Source organism: Mustela lutreola, chromosome 11 (genome assembly GCF_030435805.1).
Source record: "Mustela lutreola isolate mMusLut2 chromosome 11, mMusLut2.pri, whole genome shotgun sequence".
NCBI lineage: Eukaryota > Metazoa > Chordata > Mammalia > Carnivora > Mustelidae > Mustela > Mustela lutreola.
Window position 1 is genome coordinate 41,420,672 of NC_081300.1, and position 22,573 is coordinate 41,443,244.

At 37.7% G+C, this 22,573-nt stretch overlaps 1 pseudogene; it reads left to right on the forward strand.

Moving 5' to 3' along the window:
* The first annotated feature begins 942 nt into the window (after positions 1-942).
* LOC131810954 (coatomer subunit gamma-1-like) lies at positions 943-4,204 on the forward strand (annotated as a pseudogene).
* Positions 4,205-22,573: the final 18,369 nt, after the last annotated feature.

Sequence of the window (22,573 nt, forward strand, 5' to 3'; positions counted from 1 at the left end):
GGTGCAGCCAACAGCCTAGATACTTTTTATCCTCTTCTTTCCCACTAACCACTTAAATAATGTTGCAAATTTAACCCCTAAGGATTGCCTCGTTAAATCTCCAAATGTGATCAGACAAGTCTGAATTTTCAATACTGCTTTGAAGTTCCTACATAATAAAAATTAAAATATACACCTTTCTGAACTGCTTTCTGCATTACTGAATTACCACTTCCCTACATGCCAATTTAAAGGTTATTTTGAGCTCCTGTATGATGATACTGCCTGCTGGTGGGATCCCTGTAACCCGTGTGGCATGGGAGTGAATTTGATTAGTTTTTGCTAAGGTTGTGTGGAAATCCTTGCAGTAGTAAATGGGCAGAACTCAGTCCCTTTACATTTCCACAAGTGCATATTTCAAAATTCCCCATTGTCCAAAACTGCCACAGCCGTCATTCATAGATCTGCACATTTTTTAAGGAAGTTTCTAACTGATTAAATCAGATGAACAATCTTATTAAAATGCCATAGAGGCTATAGATCTTGGAGATTCTCAGGGTGGCACCTAAAACCATCTACAATTGGAGCTTTGTCTATATTCAGAGCTGATAAAATAAGCTTTTCCATCTTGACTAAACCCGCATTTATCTAGGCAGAAGCCTGGTTCAGGTCAAAGGTCTGAGTGAAGATTAACACAATATTTATATTTCCTTTTCCTTTCCTTTTTTTTCTTTTCTTTTCTTTTCTTTTCTTTTCTTTTCTTTTCTTTTCTGTGTGTGTGTTGTTGATGTTATCGTTGTTGTTGTTGCTGTTGTTGAAAGTTTATACTAAGAGAATATTAACGTGCAGGGTGATATGGCCACAGGGAGGTGGCCTGTGTGGAACCTCAGCCAGACCACTGATGCTCACTGCAGCTGTCTAACAAAGGGCTATTACTCTTGTCGGCACCTGGCCGCCACCACCATGCTGCAGCAGTTCAACAAGAGAAACAAGGAAGCAGGTGGAGGCTCCAACCCATCCCAGCATCTTGAGAAGAGCACAGTACTCCAGGAGGTCCATGTGTTTATTGACACTCTGGTTAGCCCTTCAAAATTTGCCTACATCCTCACCAAGATCCTTTACTTCATAAACCAGGGGGAACACCTAGGGACCACTGATGTGACCAGGGACTTCTTTGCCATGACTGAGCTCTTTCAGTCCAATGATCCCATACTCCATTGGATGTACTACTTAGTCATCAGGGAGATATCTTGCATTGATGAGGATGACATTATCATCACCAGAAGCCTGACAAAGGACACGACCAGGGAAGAAGACAGCCAAAAGGTCTGGCTCTGCATGCCCTTTGCCAGATAAGTGATAGCACCATGCTGCAGGCTATTGAGTGCTACACGAAGCAGGCCATCATGGCCAAGGTGCCCAGTGTCTCCATCACTTCCCTGGTATCCTCCCTGCACCTGCTGGAGTGCAGCTTTGATAAGATCAAGCTCTGGGTGAATGAGACCGAGTAGGTGGCATCCAGTGATAACCCCATGGCCCAGTACTATGTGCTGGGGTTCCTCTACCTTGTACATAAGAATGACCACCTGGCTGTCAATAAGCTGATTATCAAGTTCACCCAGCATAATCTCAAGTCTCCCTTTGCCTACTGCATGATGATCCAGGTGGCTGCAAGCAGTTGGAGGAGGAGGATGGCAGTCATGACAGCCCACTGTTTGACGTCACTGTTAGCTTCTTGCCAACAAGTGCAAGATGATGGTGTACAAAGTTGTCTCATACATTGTGAATCTGCCAGGCTGCAGTGTCAAAAGCTGGCCCCAGCTCCGTCAATGCTCCAGCTCTTCTGCAGTTCACCCAAGGTCACTGCTGTGCACACCCTCAATAAAGTGGTCCTGGAGAATCTGTCAGCAGTGATGGCCTGCAGTCTGGACCTGGAGAAGCTGGTTGCATATTTGAATGAGACTGAGAACAAACCTGCCTCATGAAGCAGATCTCATCCTTCATGTCGGAGATCTTGGATGAGTTCAAGGTGGTGGTGGTCCAGACTGCCATGTGTCAGAAGTATCCTCTGTGGTCATGAACTTCCTATTCATCATGCTGTGAGAAGATGGTGGTTTTGAATATGAGTAGGCCATCATAGACTGCATTATCAGAATCACTGAGAAGAACTCAGAGAACAAGGAGATCAGGCTTCAGAACCTATGTGAGTTCATCGAGGACTTCAAGTTCACCATGTTGGGCACCCATGTCCTGAATCTCCTGAGCCAGGAGCGACCCCAGACCAACAACCCCTCCACATACATGCTTCGTGTATGACTGCTTGGTCCTGAAGCATGAGGAGGTCAAGGCAGGTGCTGTGAGTGTTCTGCCCAAATTTGGAGCCCAGAAAGAAGAGATGTCACTCAGTATCCTGAAGAGATGTGTGATGAATGATGACAGTGAAGTAAGGGACCAAGCTTCCCACTATCTCAATATCCTGGAGCAGAAGGAGAAGGCCCTCAATTCAGTCTATATCCTAAATGGTCTGACTGTTTCCATCACTGGTCTGGAGAGAGCTCTGAAGCAGTATACCCTAGAGCCATCCAAAAAAACCTTTTAGCCTCCAGTCTGTTCCCCTGGCCACCATGCCTATGGCAGATCAGAGAACCAAAAGCACCCTCATCATAGCTGCCAAGCAGCCTGAGAAAGTAGCAGCCACCTGGCAAGGGATCTTCCAGGAGCCACTAACAAAAGTACCAGAGTTCCATGGGTGGGCTCCCCTCTTCAAGTCCTTGCTGTTCCCTCACTGAGTCAGAGACAGAGTATGTTATCATAGCACCAAACACACATGGAGTTCCAGTTTAATTGCGCAAACACACTCAATGAACAGACTTTGGAGAATGGTACAGCGCAGGTGGAGCCCATTGAAGCCTGCAAAGTGCTCTGTTACATGGATGCCCAAAGCTTACCCTACAACCAGCCTGGGACCTGTTGCACACTGGTGGCACGGTCCAAGGAAGACCCCACAGCTGCATCTTGCACATTCAGCTGCATAATGAAGTTCACTGTCAGGACTGTGACCCCACCATTGGCGAGACTTGTGATGAGGGCTATGAAGATGAATATGTGCTGGAAGATCTGGGATTCATCATGGCTGACTGCATCTGAAAGGTCATGAAGTTGAACTTTGAAACAGTCTGGGTTGAGGTAGGGAATGAGTTTGAGAAGGAGGAAACATTCACCTAGTCTACCCTCAAGACACTTGAAGAGACTGTGGGCAATATGGTGAAATTCCTGGGAATGTCCCCTTATGGAGCCCAAAGTTCCAGGTAACAAGAACACCCACACATTCCTCCTGGCTGGTGTGTTCCAGGATGGTCACAGCATCTTTGTGTTCTCCCAACTGCTGCTTTTGGATTCAGTAAGAAAGTAGATGACAGCAAGAAGTTCGGAGGATGCAGTGCAAGTTGGTGCAGCCTCTTTGGAGAACAGTGTGGAGATTCCTCAAGAAATTAAAAATAGAACTTCCCTATGACCCTGCAATTGCACTCTTGGGTATTTACCCCAAGGATACAGATGTCGTGAAAAGAAGGGCTATCTGTACCCCAATGTTTATAGCAGCTATGGCCACGATCACCAAACTGTGGAAAGAACAAAGATGCCCTTCAATGGACGAATGGATAAGGAAAATGTGGTTCATATACACTATGGAGTATTATGCCTCCATCAGAAAGGATGAATACCCAACTTTTGTAGCAGCATGGACGGGACTGGAATAAGTGAAATAAGTCTAGGAGAGAGAGTCAATTATCATATGGTTTCACTTATTTGTAGAGCATAACAAATAGCATGGAGGACATGGGGAGTTAGAGAGGAGAAGGGAGTTGGGGGAAATTGGAAGGGGAGGTGAATCATGAGAGACTATGGACTCTGAAAAACAATCTGACGGGTTTGAAGTGGTGGGGGGGTGGGAGGTCGGGGTACCAGGTGGTGGGTATTATAGAGGGTGCGGATTGCATGGAGCACTGGGTGTGGTGCAAAAATAATGAATACTGTTATGCTGAAAATAAATAAAAAATAAATTAAAAAATAAAAAATAAGAAATTCAGAGGAGAAGCCAGCAGACATCATCTTGGCTTCTGTGGTTAAGAGGCCAGACTGCATGGGCCCTATTCTTACCCTTACCCCTCTAACACTAGGCAGAAGTCACACCTTCCTTCTGAACCCAGTGGAAACTTCTTCCTAAGCCTCAGCATTCAAAAACAGCAATCACTAAATAATAATAATAATAACAATAAAATTAAAAAAGTAAAAATTAAAATTTGTTTAACCCCTGCCCCAGGACTTTTAAGGAGTAACTTTTATTTTTCCCCCTTTTTTTCAATGGAGAATGATTTTAGCTTGTCCTAGAACCTGCTGCCCTGCTTGTTAGGGAGGGGACATCCAAATGAATAGAAAACTCTCACCTCCTCTTGAATTTATTACCAAGGAAATAATCTTATCCTTATAAATAAACCAGTACATTGTTTTAAAATAAATAAATAAATGAAGAATGTTAAGAAATTGTAGGAATAAATACACATGGACATTTGGGATTTTACAAAAGGGTCAACTTGTCAGAATTTGTGTTAATGAAGCTAAAGCAAGGCCTCCTCACAGAGATGAATGTTAGCGATAATTCTGGAACTTTGTGGCTTGACATACCTTTTAACATCGTCCCCAGGATTCTGAGATGTCCCACAGAGGTTAGGCACTGGAGGCATTTGAGCTTGTTTCTCAGGTCAGGAATCTTACAACTGACACATTACCTTGTGGTGATGGTATTGGAATAATTTGCAAAGCAAGGTCCCTAGGAAAAAACAGAACAAAAACAAAATAATGGAGAAAACCCTTATTTTTGAGAAAACAGGTGCAGCCAAATGTATAGGTTCAATTATTTTGGTGGAATCCAACCACCACTTTGGGGCTGATGCAGAAAGGAAAGTTCCTACAGAAAATATCAGGGTCAAATCCCTTATCCCTGGGGATAACTGGCAAGTCTCCATGGCTTTTACCTCAAAGCCCCCAGTCACCTGTGAAAATGCTTAGCCTCATGATTTTAGGATCTCAAAATAGGAAATGCCTCCACGAAAAATAATTAGAAACTTTAATATATAAAGTATAACTCTCGTTATAACATATGACACTTGTTTTTTATTTTGTCTTTTCTACTTCCCAATAAAACACATTTTATATACAATGTGGCTATTTCCAGCAAAATTCTTTTTATGGTACACTGTAACTATAAAGTGAATGTAGGAGTCACTAATGTGCATTCTATTTTATAATTCTGAAATTCAATACTGAAGCCAGCCTGTATCAGCCTTGAGTACTCATGTACATCCAGACAATGAAATAGTATTCAGAGCTAAAAAGAAATGAGCTATCAAGCCATGAAAAGATGTAGAGGAACATTTAATACATATTACTAAGTGAAAAAAAAAAAGCCAATCTGAAAAGGCTACTTACTGTATCATTCCAACTATATGGCACTCTGGACTATATGACTTTCCAATAAAAGTAAAATCAGGGAGTTTGGGGTTGGGAGAGAGAGTTGAGTAAGCAGAGTACAGAGAAATTTTAGGGCAATGAAACTGTTCTGTGAAATATTATAATGGTAATTCCTTGTCAAATCCCATAGAATGGACAATACTGAGAGTGGATCCTAATATAAATATAATACAAATATAAATATAAATTATAAATATAGTATAAATTATAAACTTTGTGTAATAATGCTGTGTCAATATAGGTCAATATAGGTTCAGTGGAATGTTGATAGTGTGGGAGGTTGTGCTTTTGTGGAGTCAGTGGGTACACAGGAATTCCTTGTACTTTTTGTCCAATTTTGCTTTGACCTAAAACTGCCCTAAATCATCAAGTCTGCTTTAAAAAATACTAAAGTGAGATTTTCTGATGAAATACCAGAAGTCTAAAATATCAATATGAACTCAATTTTCATTCCATTTTTTCTATGCATATATTGAAATCATTGATATCACACTCTACCTCTATAGAATTTATAAAATTTCGCATGTAATTCAGAAGTCTGTTTATTCTTTCTTTTGTCTAAGCAAGCCTATTTCTTAAAAATTCTTTATAACTATTTTTAATTACTTAAATATCAATATAATAATAATCTTCCTATCGCTGGATATTTGGGATATTTCCAGTTGCTGATTATTATAGTAATGTTCTATCAGCATTTTCTATAATTCCAATCAATTCATTAAGATGCCTTACCATGTGTGGAATGACCAACATTTTAAGGCTTGTATTGAATAGTGTGCAATACTTTCCCCCCAAAATTAAATTAGATGTTACTCTTACAGGGAGCAGGAGAGTATGCTCTCACATTCCATCTTCTTCCTTAAACCTTATAATTTCTGATAGGTAATATTTACCCAATCAACTTTGCCAGTATTTTTTTAAGTATTCCCCTATCTCCTCTTCTTTATCCAGAAGAATAACAATTTGATTAAATAGAGAGGGTTGAAAGTATTGCATAATTTCATAGTGATCTACAGTCTCATTTCATTAATAAGATTTGACATACACCCTAGTGACATAAGCAACCAGATGTGTATAATTGTCTTCAGACACAATGTGTGAATAAATGGTCCATCTTTTTAAGTTTTATGTGAATGGGTCCAGTTTGAATAGTTCAGCATCTCTCTTTTAAGTTTGAGTTTCCCAGATCATGTCCTGGGTAAGCTGGTAATTACTTCCTATGGTAAAGGGGTCTGATGGGATCCTTAGTGACTAATTACTATTGGTATGAACATATGTGCTCCCAAAGACTTTCAACAACTTCTAGTGATGAGAAGAACTATTGCATATTTAGAAAAAGCTACTAGAACCATCAATCATGTGATCTTTGAAATCTTGACAAAGTCTCAATTCTCCTGGAAAGTTTGTCAAAGGGCATCTTGAGGAAATGCTATAGGTTCATGAATATTTATAAATACTGTTGTAAATTTGGCAACATCCTCCGGCTTTCTGCCTTAACCTTTTAAATGTGATGGACTGTATGAACTAAATTATGATATGAATGACTAGGAAAACTGATCAGGTGATATGAGTGCTGTGACATTTCCTCAAGTCCAATATATTATATATACATGTATTACTCTTTCAACATAGTTCTTGCTTTGCCAAAATAGGCACTTTACATTCTCTAAATTTAAAGAGCTATATTAGTGTAACACTGCAAAACCATGTTAGGGATTAGTTTGCCTATAATTTTCAGTTATTTCGGAAGATGTGTGACTGACAGGGTACATGCACAGAAAGCATTTGTATTAGAAGTTACTACTTTAATTTGTGGTTCATTGAATATATTCCTTTTGTCAAATGATGGCTTTCTCACAGCCTCTGTTCTAGGTGCCATGATTGCTGCTCTATCTAAGCCTGACCTGGGTCTACCCTCATGAAGGTTCTAATTTTGGGAACAAAGAATTTGATGATCTGTGATGACCCCTACATAAAAGGGAGTACAGAGTGGAAAAAAATCACATACAAGGGAAACTAAATCTAATTTGAAAAAATTTGAAAAAAAAAGAATTTTACAGGTTTGTAAAGTATTTTAGTTAGTTCTATGTGAACATGAAGGCTATGAGAAATCTTGTCATCCCAAGTATTTGGGCCACAGCTAGTCAGAAGCCCATCATGATTCTGTTTGAGTCATTTATTTTGTTTCCTTAAAGATGAATTGAAAAACTTCTTAAAACATCATATTTGGAAGCTAGTTTACTGATATAACTTCCATCCATATGTCCTCACTCAGCCATTTCATGCCATGGTTCTGCTCAAAATCTCAGATGGAAATACCATTTCACTATTTATTATTAGTATTTCAGAATGGATTTCTATGACCTGATTTTGACTGAAATTAAACTGGGGTTTATCCATTTTTATTGGGACATAATGCTATAGTCAGAAGCTGTAAATACCCAATAAGTGAATAGGCAATAAAATGGTAATAGGCACTATCATTTATGAAACTGAAAATCCCTGTACTGATATAAATCAGAGAATTGCATAATTATATGGATTCACAGGGAAAAGAGTGCCCTTCTCTGCACATGGCCATCATAACTCTGGCTCATGTTCTTCTAATAGAAGCCCAATAAGATTTTATTCTCTTTGATATTTCATTTCATATAAAGGATAATAGTCAGTTTTATGTGTTTATGAGGCTTATATTTTTGATAGTGAGAAGGTGTACACAAGACTGGAAAAGAAACTCTAAGGCATCCTGATGGTAGAAGAAGGGTCCCTTTTGATGCCACGCTCAACAATTATACTAGGCAGTCGCAACTCCCAATACTCTGGGAGAATATATAATTGCAGTTCGCAATGATGGCTCTGATTCCAGGGCAAATAAAAGTGAAAGTGAGTTTCTTTTTTCCAATACATAGTTCATTTTGGCAGCAAAGCCAATGGGAAGAATTGATGATGCAAGGCAGATATCAAATTGTGTGATTTAGTGCACACACTGATCTGATCATGTAATAAGTAATAACCAACAGTCTCCAGCAGCACATTCAACGGCTCTTTTATATACAACTCAAATTCTTCCCCAGCTGCATGAATTCATTCTTTACCAATAGCACAAACTAAAGCAAAATCCTTTCTTGTTCTTGCCCCAAGGTTAAGCTCACAAGATTTTATTACTGCTTATTTCCTTTAAATGAGGTTTTTCTCATGATAATGTTATTAACTTGAAGGTTCTATTGCCAGGACCATAAGGAGTGGTTTACCCAATTTCAGTCTTTTTTTTTTTTTTCTTTTATAAAGAAGGGAGGGAGAGAGTGAGTAGGAGAGAGAATCTTAGGCAGGTATCCATGCCCAGCATGGAGCCCAATATGGGGTTTGAGCTCACAACCCCTAGATCACAACCTGAACTGAAACCGAGTCATATGCTTAACCAACGTAGCCACTCTGGTGCCCCTCACCCAATTTTATTATTGTTAGAGACCTTGAACCTATCAATCAATGCCTTTTTCTTCTTCTTCTTATCTCTTGACGATCAGTAAAAATCCAGATTATTTCATAATTTGGCTTGATTTTTACCATTGATTTTATATCTTCTTAACATCTGGTTGATCTGTGTAATTTTTCTTGAATTTACTATGTTAATTCAAAAATACAAAAAGCTCACCTCTATCCATATGGTTATCATAACTCCATTCCCTTTGGGGCTCATGTTCCTATAAAAGATTCACAGTGAGCTTCGGTTCTGTAGCTGAATTAAGTTTACTACATAATTTTATATTTATTAATTTTATATTTATTTTTAAAAGTAAATGTTTCAGGGGTGCCTGGGTGGCTCCGTCGTTAAGCATCTACCTTTGGCTCAGGTCACGATCACAGGGTCCTAGGATTGAGCCCAGCATATGGCTCCCTGCTCAGCAGGAAGCCTGCTTCTCCCTGTCGCACTCTCCCTGCTTGTGTTCCTTCTCTTGCTGTCTCTCCTCTGTCAAATAAATAAATAAAATTTTCAAAAAAAATGTTTCATTTCACTTTCACTATGTAATAGAATTTCCCTTTAATCAACCCTATCAGTCAACATTGGTCATGTCTCTTTCTAAATATTAATATCTCCCTGAAACTATCATATTTATTATTTCATCATTTAATATTTCATCTCCTCATTCTTTGTTTTACTTATTCTTTTATAATACATTACACTAACCGAAGATGATTCCTTGATCATTGGAACCAGTTTTAATACCACCCCAGATCTGCCTGGTTACATTTACATTTTTAGGCCCACAGGCAATTTCTTTGCTTCAGGACTTGAAGAGACCTGTATTTTTTTGTGATCATAAAGCCATAAGTGCTGTCTCCTTTGCACAAGACTCTTAGCACAAGACTGTTTCACATTTGCCAGATGTGCAACCTAGGATGTAGCAAGTTTTCCATCATGTCTCTAAGCACAGTTCCTGTAATGGTATTTTTGAGATTCAAAGAGCTCGTGTTTCCTTTCTTTCCTTCTTTAAATTAATTAGAACTGCACGTCTCAGCAATTATCCGTAAACTGAGTTAGCCTCTATTTCAAAGACTTTATCATCACTTTTATTGTAACTCTCCTTATCATGCTGCTGTTAAATACACTTTCAAGTGTCTCAATTTCTAAAGGTTGGCATCTTTTTACCTGGGCTGTAGTATTGCATCTAGGAGTGATACCATTTTATTATCATAGAGAATTTTGACCAATTTCATTTTAATCTAAGTACGATCAGTGCAAATACTGGCATGTTTACCGAACCCTGTAATTTCTACACATTTCTACTCAATTTTTCATCACTTTTGCAATAAATTCCAAAATATCACACGATTTCCCCTTATGACTTAACCACAATATTTTTTCCATTGTGTGTCACTCTAATTTACCTTGTAGACTAAAAGTCTTCCATGGTGCATTTTGCATGGTCCAAGAAGAGTTTCTCAGGACCTCTGCTTTACTTCCAAATATAAATTTCAGAATTTTTTCCCCTCCAAATGAACTTAAAGCATAATCACACAACCCTGATAAAAACACAGAGTCAGATCACACCTTGTATAACTTGTCCTCAAGCACAGTCCCTTTTTCCAAAATTGGGGTCCACATATCCTGGTGGGATCCCAAGTGATAGCCAAAAGCACTGTCTCACATTGACACAGTGGGACTTCCAAAGTCTGGCAGGCTGAGTAAGCATAGTAGAAGATGCCAAAGTAATTTGATTCTTAAAAAACAGAGACATGTCAAAAAGACTAATTCTTTAACATTCTACACAAATCTTTTTACTTATTTTAGTCTTTTTAGAAGACATGGGCCCACATCTCTATTTTCAGTTACATTTTTGAAATTCCTGTTCACAGAATTTTTATTGATCAAGAAATTTATATATGTATGCCAATTAATTTTATTATAATTTGTGATAGAGTCCCCTGTTATCATTATTATATTCTCATGAATTTTTCAAAAGACTCCACTTTATTCTTATCAACTGCTATTGCTTCCCTTTTCGATGCACAAATCATCTATGTTTGTCAACTATTAGAGCTGTCTTCAGGCTGGACTATTTGTCCTCTGTAGGAATATCAAGTAATATCTAAGAACAAACAACACATCTCAGGTTCAATATATCTATTATTATTATTATTATTGCTGGCTCTAAAATGCAGAATTAGCTCCTTTCTGGATACCAAGGATGTACATTGATAAGTAGAAAAAAGAATGAAGACAGGATGGAAGGTTCAGCCTTTTTTGATATTAAAATAGGAGTTTTACTTTTCCTTTTTTTTTTTTTCACATTTTAAAGATTTTTTTTTCTTTTTTTTTTAATTAATTTTTTATTTTTTATAAACATATATTTTTATCCCCAGGGGTACAGGTCTGTGAATCACCAGGTTTACACACTTCACAGCACTCACCAAAGCACATACCCTCCCCAATGTCCATAACCCCACCCCCTTCTCCCTAACCCCCTCCCCCCAGCAACCCTCAGTTTGTTTTGTGAGATTAAGAGTCACTTATGGTTTGTCTCCCTCCCAATCCCATCTTGTTTCATTGATTCTTCTCCTACCCACTTAAGCCCCCATGTTGCATCACCACTTCCTCATATCAGGGAGATCATATGATAGTTGTCTTTCTCTGCTTGACTTATTTCGCTAAGCATGATACGCTCTAGTTCCATCCATGTTGTCGCAAATGGCAAGATTTCATTTCTTTTGATGGCTGCATAGTATTCCATTGTGTATATATACCACATCTTCTTGATCCATTCATCTGTTGATGGACATCTAGGTTCTTTCCATAGTTTGGCTATTGTGGACATTGCTGCTATAAACATTCGGGTGCATGTGCCCCTTTGGATCACTACATTTGTATCTTTAGGGTAAATACCCAATAGTGCAATTGCTGGGTCATAGGGCAGTTCTATTTTCAACATTTTGAGGAACCTCCATGCTGTTTTCCAGAGTGGTTGCACCAGCTTGCATTCCCACCAACAGTGTAGGAGGGTTCCCCTTTCTCCGCAACCTCGCCAGCATCTGTCATTTCCTGACTTGTTGATTTTAGCCATTCTGACTGGTGTGAGGTGATATCTCATTGTGGTTTTGCTTTTAAAAAAATATAACATAGAATTATGTTGGTAACTAAATTTATTCCTTTTTTTTCTAAATTTCATGTTTTACTTTACTTGAATTTGAGTTTTGAGTTGTCCATTTTACTTTGGTTTAGGTCTTTTTGGCCCAACAGTCCTAAAAGTGACTATAAATTGGGCAGGTCCAGGAAGGACCCTTTTAATCATTAGGACACCAATCACCTGAAAAATAAAATAACACAGTACACAGTCCCAATTTTTGGGACAAAAACACAGTCCCAATACATTAATAAGATATAGTGATTACAAATAAAGATAAATACTATTTTTCAAAGTTTGGCTTCACATCGTCTTCTAGCCTTTTTTGTTTGGACTCCACTAAGGGAATTTCTTTACCATTTATAGATAGCTGCTTTATTACTGCCACTTATGCACTTACGTTTTTACTGCAGGTGCTTTTTAATCATTGATTACAGTTTCACAAAGTCCCCTCCATATTCGTATCATCATGGTATTGCTCTACTTCAACTCCCCAAACTAGTAAAATGACCCAATAACGCCCACCGGAATTAATACCCAGAATTCTTAAAGTCAGATATGGAAGCACAATTGTAAAAGTTGCAACTCAGAAAAGTAGTACAGATTAGCTTCTGTAAATCCTTGTAACCTCCCTAATTTTAAACAAGTATTTTGCAATATAAGAGTTTTCTTAAGATAGATAGATAATCGGTAGCTATGTAGATAGATGGATGATAGATGACATATACATGATAGATGAGCGAGAGAGAATGACAAACCAACAGCTTCAGATTTACTCTGTCTGCAATGTATCTTCCCTGTTTCTTGCAGCTCAGTTTGGAGGCAGCGTCACAGTTCAGGGGCAGGGCAGCTTTTCTTTATCTTGTTCCCGGTAGCAACGGTATGGTAAAGTCACTTTGTGTTTTTTCTTCTTAATCCATTTTCTCTCTTCTATTCTACCTCTTCCATGGAACAATCACAATAGGGAATCTATAAGGCTGTATCTCTTCAGTGTATCAACGTCTGAGCTTAAAAGGTAATCAGATTCCAACGGGATGTCAACCAAAGCAATGTTATGCAAACAAAATTATTCTATCTTCCCCAGTTTTTATTTTTAAACTTATCAAGAGAAATTGGATATAATATTAAATATTTTATTAAACTTAAATTCTTTAAGTTCACCTGAACACAAGTATCAAGTTACAGTTCCATACTCATAATGCACAGTATATACAAATGTTGGCACCTTTTCCATTTCCCTTGATACACATCCAAGTTTTATAGATGTGATTTTGGAGCCTCTTGTTGAAAATTTATCTGCAATGGCAAAAGAAGTGACTGCACTCATCCACAATGCTTGCCACTAAAATTACACCTCATGGAGACATAGAAAGACAATGTTTACCCCTGTAAAACTGAAGGAACACCTGCAAACATAGATGGGGATGAAGGTCAAGAGCAACATAGAGCACCTGGTATAGGGAGTATTTTTAATCATTCATCTCCTGGAAAAGAAACAATGCTAAATCCCTCTCTCAATTGAACTAACTCATTACAGGCAAATTCTTGCCAAGTTTCTGTTGTGGGATTTTCTATTCCCTCAAAGGTAGGCTATTTATCCGAGTGAAATACATTCCTTTCCTGAACCATGTCTTTTCATGTGAACTACTAGCATTAGTGCATTCCTGTGTCATGAATAAAAATGGCCACTGAACAAATGTGTTAAATTTCATCTTGCCCAAGAGGAACAGTCTGTATATCTCCCACCCACCCTGTATTTCTATTTTACCCTGATAACCCCTTATGTTTATATGGAAAACAAATGTTTAACCTTGGAGGAGTAGAAAATACAACATTATATACAATTAAAATTTATAGGAAATTATCACTAAATGGCTGATTCAAAGGAATTAAGCTGTTGTGTGTGTGTGTGTGTGTGTGTGTGTCTGTGTGTATATATATTTTAGTACCTTATTCTTCTCCTAGTTACATAGGAGAACTTCAAGGGTCTTTTGCTTTTGTTTTTGTTTTCGTTTTTTCCCTAAAGGGACTAGAATTTACACAATGTTAAAGCAAAAAATATTGTATAACAGTTTGCAAAGATTTAGGAGGTATTCTGGAAATATTAGCCTAGGAAAAATACATTGTAACCAGGAGAATTTCAAGATTACAGAGCATTTGTATTTGTGGGCATATAGTCATGAATAATACTTCATAAAAGAAAAATTGCATTTGTATAAAATAAGTTATTACTCAGCTGGAGGCAAAATAGACAGTTGATACTTTTGTCCCATGCTGGCTTTGGATTTTAGAAAATTGAAAAACAACAACATACCTCTACGTTATATATAATTCTAGTTAACATTGTATATATTTTCACTTAGTTCCATGGGGCTGCTTCCATGTTAATGCTGAGATGGTTTCAAGTCTCTCTGATTGTTTTTGAGTGTCTGTTGGTCCAAGAGCTTAAGGTTCATGTGATCCTGTATGTGTTGCAGCTAGATGGTGCTAGCCATCTCCTATTAACAATGTGATAGACAAGTAAAAGTCAATTCAATGTATCTGCACAACTGTGAAATATTTTCAAAATATTACTGATGCCAGCTGGGTAGGGGAGACACCCTGTTTAGTACTCAATTCCCTGGGCTGTTACGGTGTTTCTTAAAGATGGGACTAGGGTAAGAAATAGCCAGCGGACAATTGCAGGATGGCATTTTCAGCATTCCTTCAGTCAACTCATGAGAGAATTATGGAAATCTTTTATTTATGTTTTTTCCATGTTAAAGTAAAAGCATCTGACAACAATGGGTTCTGGACCTTGATGGTAGTTCGTGTTATTGTCATATTAACGTAAGTTTTGTTTTTTGAAAGCTGGGTCATTTGGTCATGTTAGGTTTCTTGGGGCAAAGCAGAACTACAGGGGAAAAATAGCTACTTGAACAAGTTTTTCTCTTCCTTTCCTGTTTCTCCTTTCCATACTCTGTCCATCCTCTAAGAAACACTATAGCAATGGAAATGCAAAATCTCTTTTCAGCCACTTCACTATTTAACAGCATGACAAGAGTAAACCAGTTAGGTTAAACAATCTCCTAGTTCTTCTTTGAATCTTTCTTGCTCATTGATTTAAAACCATGGGAGGTAAAAATTAATATTTTTCATGTGACATTTGTTTGTCTAATTTTACCAAATGAAAATATAAAAGCAAAGAGAAAAAATTTTTGGATGTTTCTAACCATTGCAGCAGGCAGAAAATATCTTATTTATAGGGTAATATTTAGGAGTTCATAGGGATGATAAAATGGTAATTTATGAATGCATCCTCTTCAGTGTGTGCAAAATCTGTAGCTTCTCCCCCTAGGTAGGAGGGGAAGAAATTCAAGTGATGAACACTCGTCACTCTTCTAGCTAAAACTCTGTGGTCTTGCTCAATCAATGAAGATTGAAAAGCAGAGTAAAATTCTCAGAAGTCATTTTTGATGAAAACTAATAGCTGCAGCAACACACATATGTCCACACACAGTATAAATACAATCATGTTGAGAGAAGAATAAGAGGGGACTTCTGACAGGAAAACATGAACCACTTGTTTGTGTAATAATTGTTTCTCTAGCCTATTCATTTTACATACCAGAACCCATATTTCCCATGAATTATCTATGAAGGTCTGAGGGTATCCTAATCACCATCAATGCATTCCCATAGGCAGGGCTCCTGTGTGGTTCGGTTGGGTAAGCATCTGACTCTAGATTTGGCTCAGGTCATGATCTCAGGGTTGTGGGATGGAGCTCCACATTGGGCTCAATGTGGGAAGTCTGCTTGAGATTCTCTCTCTCCCTCTCCCTCTGCTCTTCCCTCAGCTTGGGTGTGCATTCTCTCTCTCTCTCTCTCTCAAATAAATAAAGTCTCCTTTATTTATTTGAACTTCCCATAGGTAACTGTCATCAAAATTATACTTACTAAGGCGTTTTTGAAAAAGATTTATATAACAAAACAAATATACATTTTCAAAAAGCATGGCACGAAATGTTAAAGTTTTCCTGAATTTTTGTTATACCAAGAAATATCTGTTGTTACTAAACCAAGTTAGAAGGGATCCAATCTAACCTGAAAAACTATGTAAGCCTTTGATCTCCCAGGGATAATGAAGGAAAGGTGAATTCCTTAATACTCAATGAATAGCTAATCATGGAAAATAGTTCCTCAGAAAACAGTTTTAAGGATAAACACATGAGTGTCACTGAAAAGCCTTACATATTTTTCGTATGAAATTAATGACATTGCCTCTTAGAGCAAAGCAAAATCATGTTAAGGCTTAAAAACTACCCAAGAGTCATCAGTCCATAACGTTAGCAATATCAGTAACACTTTAATATAGTCGATGTGAATATCACATGTACTTTTATATAATTTCTACTTTTGTTCTGCGTAAATGAACTGGACTATTTTTGTACAGGGCCGCTTAGTTTGAGTTCTTCTACAGTGCTATGATGATCTATCTTTGAATTATGAAATAAGATGTTTTCATATCCTCTGCACTTTTTTCTCTTTGTTTAACTGAAATGCATATACGACAGAGTTTGAGTGGATCCTTTCATTAAGTCAGTTAATTATAAGAGGTTATGCAACAAATCTGGGCAAAGTCCTCAGTACATGCACCACAGTCCTCTTTTAATTGGAGGGTTATTGTATTAGAAATAAACTGACACACAGAAGGAGCAGACACTCCCAAGTTTCTTTTATCTCAATTCCTCTTACTGTGAAAGCTAGAGCTCCACACTTTTCCCATTTTCTGTACCTCCTACAGTGATGGCGACACTCAGTTCAGAATGATGAAATCCCATGAAAAGCTTGCTGCTATGCTGCTTTCTTGATGAAAAGACAAAACAAAACTCGTGTCTAAACTAAAGGAAGGTTAAAAAAAAAAAAAAAACTTCCTTTCTGCCTCAAAAGAAGTATGGGAAAGGGAACGGAAGTAGTCTTCCTATAACCATCAATATAAAAATAAGTTTTAAAATGTCAACATATTGAGGATAAAGGAACAGAGATAAAGGGAGAATACTGGGTCCTTGAAGGGATCTTGGTCTTGCTGAGTCTGAACCAATCGTCTCCTACTAGGATTTGCTGGATGAAGAAAGGAAACTCTTTTTGCAATTAATGCACTGTTACTTTGATTTTCTATTCCTTGAAAATGACTGGTTGAGTCACATTTCATATGTATTTGCTAAATTTTGAATTAAAGTAGTTGTATTATATTTGACTACAGTATTATATTTGGCTATATGCTATATATATTTTATATATATAATATATATATTATATTTTATATTGATGTGTATGTGACCTACATCTATCATTTCATGTTCCAAGGAGGATGCTTTAGACCCATATAATGTATCTCCCTATCAACAATAAGGAAGGAGAAATAAAGCAAGGATACAGTCCACCGATTCTTAAGAGCATGGAAGTCCATTTGCTTACATCTTGTTCACTAGAACTTAGTTTTACAAACACATCTAAGTAAAAGCAAGGCTGACAAATGTGCTCACTTATAAATTTTGTTACCAAAAAAGGGAGAGATTAGTATCCGAGGGCCAGATATGGTCACTGTTTCTGCCCTCCTCTTTGGCCACCAGAATATTCATATTCACTATTTTTCTTACATATGTAAAATTTCTCCTTCTTCCCTACAGTGAAAAATCTTAAACCCTCCTCTAGCTTCTGCAGCCAGTTCAACTGTCAAAGCCAGCCAGGTGACCCCATTGTTGTTGTTGTTTTTCCTGCAGCCTATTCAAAGCCCAGTATCTCTCAATGTGTGGTACAGTCTTCTCCAGGAGATACACCTGTTCAGTGGTGAAATACAGGCAGAAAACCACAGTAAAAACATATAGCCATCACGAGGCCATAGCAACAGTACAAGTCCATTAGGTGGGGATAATGAATAGTCTTGCCTCTGACACAGGTATAAATTACTATATTAGCACATCTGGCAACCCTGATTGTATTCTCTGGGAAGAATCCACTTTTTCATTATTTTCTGAGCATTTTCTATATCCTTAGAGCGGTTCTTCTTTGTTTTTTGTTCTTCACAGCCACATCTATGGTGAGCATCAGAAAATATGTACTTTGAGGGGACTGCACAGATTTAAGAGCTCAACTTCTGCTCACTCAGATTTGTGGGTCCTGAAAATACTATTGCATAGAAAATTTATTAACTTTTGCAGCCCAGTCTGTCTCTTGTTTTCTGTAGCAATATAATCTATTCAACAGCTCTCTGAGCTTCTTAATTGCTTCTAGTCAATTTCATTTCCATGTTCCCCTAGCACAATAGTTTGTTTACACCTAGTTTTTAACCTTGAAATCTCTGGTGTTTTTGTAAAAAAAAAAAAACTTTACCCATCCTCAATCCTCTCAATTAGTGTTGGTTATCTTACACTATCTGAAATAATGTCATAGAAGGGGGGAACAACACTTTTTACCAAAATATGCCGTTAGGCTTGTAATCTTTGTGGAGAAGATCATCAGTATTATTTCTTATTAAGTCTACCATTTTGAAGCGACTACTTAACTGGTCCAGTTTTGATACAAAAGCAGGTGGCAGTTTTAATCATACATGGCTGCAAATTATGGATCTTCCCATCAGTTTCCAGGCCAAGACAGAAAGTGCTTCCTATGGCATGCCTGATCCCCTTTCTAGCTTGTGGTTCTGGATAGCTCTGACCTAAGTTCATCTTTTTAAGCATTTTTTTTTAAGTAGTAGCAACATCTTCTGAAATAGTAGGATTATGATTATCACCTGGTTAATAAATGATCTGGTTTCAAAATTGCAATAGATAATATTTGGCTAAAAGTTTTCCATGCCATGATAAGGATAAGGAGCAACTCAGCCTTCATAATCTGAGTCTTTGCTATTGTACTGAAACATTCTCACTAAGCCTACATTAATAAATTCTAAAATGGTAAAAGTCCTAATTTCAGTCAACAAAATCTTTTTTTTTTTAAGATTTTATTTATTTACTTGAGAAAGAGAAACATAAAGTGAGAAAGAACATGATGGGGAGAAGGTCAGAGGGAGAAGCAGACTCCCCACAGGTCTAGTAGCCCCATGAGAGACTCGATCCCAGGACTCCGGGACCATGACCTCAGCCAAAGGCAGTGGCCCAACCAACTGAGCTACCCAGGTACCCTCAGTCAGCAAAATTTTATCACCTTAAAATCAACCAAAATGACATTGACTTAAGCAGTTTTGAAGTTCCTCCTATCAATCCAAAAGTTCAGAGGTCAACATGGCTGGATTTGGGTGGCAGTACTGTTCTACTAGCTCAATATGGCCCAGACTCCTCCATCTCTAGGGAATGGCTGTATTGTCTTGGTTCAAGATGGTATCATTTCCATTCTAGGCAGCAAGTTGAACAAAATGACTTAGGACAGAGACAAAGTGTGCACAGAATTATCTTTTATAGAAGGTACTGTAGACACTGCCAAATAAACTTCTCGTTATATCTCATGGGCCATGATTTAGTCAGATGGCACTATTTAGCTGCAAGAGTCTGGAAATTTGAACTATATTCTAAGTAGTATCAGTCACAAATACAACTTTTAGAAAAGTGGGAGGAATAATATTATTCAAAAAATTCAAGAAACAAAGAATAATATTAAGGGAAATAGCCGTTTTTATCATATTATTCTACCATTGTTTTTCTTTTTTCTTTTCTTTTCTTTTTTTTTTTTTTTTTTTTTAACGCACCATTGGGGTATTTTGTATTCAAGGGTGATAGTTGGGGATAAACTTGGGAGATGGTAACAAAGTACTCAGTTGCTAATCAGAGAATCAGCGCCGAGGAACCAGTGCTTTCTTAGAATTGGCAATATTATGATGCCATTTCTATGTTCCTTAAAATATTCTGAAAGTATGCAAGATAGAAGTGATGTACCAGCTTTATTGAGCCAGTGTTTCACTCTATTCATATTGGAAACAACCTTATAATTCAGCATTTGGTGGTAAAATTCTAGTTAACATTACAATAAATTCAAAGAGCTATACCTTAGTGTTTTTTTGTTTGTTTGTTTGTTTGTTTTTTTGTTTGTTTGTTTGTTTTTCCCTCACATCCCCCCTCCTCTTTTTCTGATGTTTAGGAACTAACAGTCACACTTTGTCTTTTTTGTTAAAAACAACAACAACAACTAACAATCCTCTTAACTTCCATGAAACTGGGTAAAGATAAGTGTAACCGTCCCTCAGAACCACGTAATGCTTAAAATATAACCCATGAGAAATTATATTAGCCATCAATCATGCTTGGATATAGCCTTAAGAAAAAAATGTACAACAGGCCTCTGGGGAAGAGGACGATATACAACCTTGAAAAGGAGCAGCTGAAGATGCCCAGCTTGCTCAGGGCAGGACTCTGCCTGCTTCATTTTTCCGTTATCTCCCCTTCCTCAGAGATCACCTGTAGTTAGTCAGACAATCCTTTTGTTTGGGCTTGCTCACTATAGGTCAGGTACTATGTGACCAAACATATTTTGCCTTTCTTCTTACTTATCTACAAGACTCATGGTCAATGTGTAACCTACTTTGATTTTGTTGGTTTATTACTTACTTTCCAATAAATAGGAGACTGAGGGAAATAGCCTTTTCTACTGTCGACCCCTGCTCCCTTTCTCTTACAGCTGACTTGTTTGTGTCTCATTCTTCACCCATGTGCCATCAGGAAGCGTCAACAAGTGATTTATTCCTCCTCATTTTTGATTAAATATTCTATTGAAAACATTTTTATAGACTTATCTATTTATTTTGGAGAGGGAGAGAGAAAGAGTTGGGGAAGAACAGAGTGAGAAGGAAAGAATCTCAAGCAGACTCCCAGCTCAGCATGGAGACCCACGTGGGGTTTGATCTCAAGACCTGAACTGGAATCAAGAGTTGAATGCTTAACTGACTGTGCCACTGAGGTACCCCACTAAAAACTGTTTCTAATTCAGTGTTAACCTAGTTTTCTAGACAAATTCTAGAAAATATAGACCCTCAGGATTGGGTCTTCAAGTTTCATAGTCTCAAACTGAAGCAAGGATAGGCAATTTGATTTTACTTTATTTTTTTTTTAAATTTTTAAAGAATTTATTTATTTATTTATTACAGAGAAAGAAAGAGAGAGAGAGAGCAAAAGCGGGCAGAGTGGCAGGCAGACAGAGGAAGCAGCCTCCCCATTGAGCAAGGACCCCGATGTAGGACTTGATCCCAGGACCCTGGGATCATGACCTGAGCTGAAGGCAGCCACTTAACCAACTGAGCTACCCAGTTGTCATATGGATAGGCAACTTTAAAGGCTATAGAAGAAATCCCAAATGTTTATCAAAAGTGCTTGGATTTGGCCTCAAACAGAAAGGAAGCAGCACTGAATCAGAAATAAATCAACTTCAGAAAAGATAGTATTCTGTTATGCCAAAAGATTTGTTCCTCTTATAGATACTCATTATATTGTAAAACACATTTTAATAACATTTATCATGCATTATCATTTTTAAGAAACTTCAAGCTATTGATGTACATCTCAATGGATATCAAAAAAGTCTCCTTTGTGCAGTTGCTAAGAAACTGATGCATCAAAGTCAGAAAATTTTACCCTCATTGATTGTATTTTCTAACAAAAATGAATATTTGGACTGATAGAAACAGGAGAAAAGTCATCAAATGAGGAAATAGAACTTTTCTATCATTTTGCTCCCAAAGAACACCAATTCTGACAATTACTCATGGATGAAAGCATTTTTGTGAAAGTCCAGGAATCCAGAGATACTGGAATAAAACCAATCTGACACTGGAAATATTGAAGAAAACAGTTCTATTTTATCTGTGCCACTCCTACCCCAAGGCAGCATAGCTCAGCATCAAAAGGATTTTCTTGGCTTGTGATTTCTTCCATGGAGAAAGTGAAAAAATGTGAGTGAGTACCTAGCTTCCTCAGCTATATAGGATGCTTCCAAAGAGAACTACATCTTTCTTATCCCATCCCAAATACTAAGGTATTGGGATTGCCCCACAACTGTGGGGCAAGGAGTAGCTGGGAAAACACCAATCAGGGCTCTTGGAGGGCATCAGAGGGACATGAATCTTACTAACTACTTTGGGAACTCTACCAGAAAGCCTACCCACATGCTTCTGGGGATGGATGGCTTGTATATGGATCACCCCAACCAGTCCAAGGGCATCCCTTATGCTCCACATGCCTTAGCAACACACATATACACATCACCCCATGGCCATTTAATTATTTACCCCCAAAGGTGGTGAAAGCATGCTTTTGTAATTAGCTAGTGAGCATATGTACAAAGTGGCCCAACTGTGCAAGACTGGAAGAAAGTACACACATCTGAGATTTGGCATCACTCAGCATGAAAAATCAAAGAACATGATACCACCAAAGGAACATAATAATTTTTCAGCAAAAGATCCTGAAGAAATATTGATT